Below are 3,029 nucleotides of genomic sequence, written 5' to 3' on the forward strand. Positions count from 1 at the left end.
CTGTGACAAGCGTATCCTGCTCCACCGGTGGCATCTGTGACAAGCGTATCCTGCCCCACCGGTGGCATCTGTGACAAGCATATCCTGCTCCACCGGTGGCATCTGTGACAAGCGTATCCTGCTCCACCGGTGGCATCTGTGACAAGCGTATCCTGCCCCACCGGTGGCATCTGTGACAAGCATATCCTGCTCCACCGGTGGCATCTGTGACAAGCGTATCCTGCTCAAACGGTGGCATATGTGACAAGCGTATCCTGCTCAAACGGTGGCATCTGTGACAAGCGTATCCTGCACTACCGGTCGCATCTGTGACAAGCGTATCCTGCTCCACCGGTGGCATCTATGACAAGCGTATCCTGCTCCACCGGTGGCATCTGTGACAAGCGTATCCTGCACTACCGGCGGCATCTGTGACAAGCGTATCCTGCTCAAACGGTGGCATCTGTGACAAGCGTATCCTGCCCCACCGGTGGCATCTGTGACAAGCGTATCCTGCTCCACCGGTGGCATCTATGACAAGCGTATCCTGCTCCACCGGTGGCATCTGTGACAAGCGTATCCTGCACTACCGGTGGCATCTGTGACAAGCGTATCCTGCTCAAACGGTGGCATCTGTGACAAGCGTATCCTGCTCCACCGGTGGCATCTGTGACAAGCGTATCCTGCCCCACCGGTGGCATCTGTGACAAGCATATCCTGCTCCACCGGTGGCATCTGTGACAAGCGTATCCTGCTCAAACGGTGGCATCTGTGACAAGCGTATCCTGCTCAAACGGTGGCATCTGTGACAAGCGTATCCTGCACTACCGACCGCATCTGTGACAAGCGTATCCTGCTCAAACGGTGGCATCTGTGACAAGCGTATCCTGCCCCACCGGTGGCATCTGTGACAAGCGTATCCTGCTCCACCGGTGGCATCAGTGACAAGCGTATCCTGCCCCACCGGTGGCATCTGTGACAAGCATATCCTGCTCCACCGGTGGCATCTGTGACAAGCGTATCCTGCTCAAACGGTGGCATCTGTGACAAGCGTATCCTGCTCAAACGGTGGCATCTGTGACAAGCGTATCCTGCACTACCGGTCGCATCTGTGACAAGCGTATCCTGCTCCACCGGTGGCATCTATGACAAGCGTATCCTGCACTACCGGCGGCATCTGTGACAAGCGTATCCTGCACTACCGGTGGCATCTGTGACAAGCGTATCCTGCTCCACCGGTGGCATCTGTGACAAGCGTATCCTGCTCCACCGGTGGCATCTGTGACAAGCGTATCCTGCTCAACCGGTGGCATCTGTGACAAGCGTATCCTGCTCTACCGGTGGCATCTGTGACAAGCGTATCCTGCATTGCCGGTGGCATCTGTGACAAGCGTATCCTGCTCAAACGGTCGCATCTGTGACAAGCGTATCCTGCCCCATCGGTGGCATCTGTGACAAGCGTATTCGCTCCACCGGTGGCATATGTGACAAGCGTATCCTGCCCCACCGGTGGCATCTGTGACAAGCATATCCTGCTCCACCGGTGGCATCTGTGACAAGCGTATCCTGCTCAAACGGTGGCATCTGTGACAAGCGTATCCTGCTCAAACGGTGGCATCTGTGACAAGCGTATCCTGCACTACCGGTCGCATCTGTGACAAGCGTATCCTGCTCCACCGGTGGCATCTATGACAAGCGTATCCTGCTCCACCGGTGGCATCTGTGACAAGCGTATCCTGCACTACCGGCGGCATCTGTGACAAGCGTATCCTGCACTACCGGTGGCATCTGTGACAAGCGTATCCTGCTCCACCGGTGGCATCTGTGACAAGCGTATCCTGCTCCACCGGTGGCATCTGTGACAAGCGTATCCTGCTCCACCGGTGGCATCTGTGACAAGCGTATCCTGCTCCACCGGTGGCATCTGTGACAAGCGTATCCTGCACTACCGGTGGCATCTGTGACAAGCGTATCCTGCTCAAACGGTGGCATCTGTGACAAGCGTATCCTGCCCCACCGGTGGCATCTGTGACAAGCGTATCCTGCTCCACCAGTGGCATCTGTGACAAGCGTATCCTGCTCCACCGGTGGCATCTGTGACAAGCGTATCCTGCTCCACCGGTGGCATCTGTGACAAGCGTATCCTGCTCAAACGGTGGCATCTGTGACAAGCGTATCCTGCACTACCGGTGGCATCTGTGACAAGCGTATCCTGCTCCATCGGTGGCATCTATGACAAGCGTATCCAGCTCCACCGGTGGCATCTGTGAGAAGCAAAAGCAAAGCAAAGTCAACTGTTCTAAAATAAAACAAAGATACGTATGGTACAAGTGAAAATAGGGATATACATCGAATATAATTTTTGTCCCTGATGCATCACATTTGGAAATATTCTTTTACCTTTTACGCCCAATGGTTTGGTTTGGTTTGTTGTTTTACGCCGCACTCAGCAATATTCCAGCTATATGACGGCGGTCTGTAAATAATCGAGTCTGGACCAGACAATCCAGTCATTGACATCATGAACATCGATCCACGCAAGTGGGATCGATGACATGCATCAACCAAGTCAGCGAGCCTGACCACCCGATCCCGTTAGTCGCCTCTTACGACAAGCATAGTCGCCTTTTAGGGTAAGCATTGGTCGCTGAAGACCTATTCTAACCCGGATCTTCACGGGTCTTACGCCCAATGGAATTATAACTGTTCCCAATTAATAAATTGAAATAAACATATAACATACAACAATATATAATACATACTAATACTTTGCTTTTCATCGATTTTTGCAATCGAATTAATTATGTTTATAGACCAGGAATTTAATATGTTCAAATCACACTCACAAACAGAATGAAGAGTGACGACAAGGCACGCTCTTGCTGTCCTGATATTCATGGAAGACTTGTTGCATTGTTTGTAAGGGAACACTGGTAAATTGGGCGTTATTGCGGAGCCTCTCGTGACGAGGAACTAAGATAAATACTGACAGACATGGTAGTAATCTCTAGTCGGACACAGGCACGATATCACCATCGCGACTGGAAATA

Source organism: Haliotis rufescens, unplaced genomic scaffold (genome assembly GCF_023055435.1).
Source record: "Haliotis rufescens isolate VD_foot unplaced genomic scaffold, xgHalRufe1.0.p SCAF_6, whole genome shotgun sequence".
Taxonomy (NCBI): Eukaryota; Metazoa; Mollusca; class Gastropoda; order Lepetellida; family Haliotidae; genus Haliotis; species Haliotis rufescens.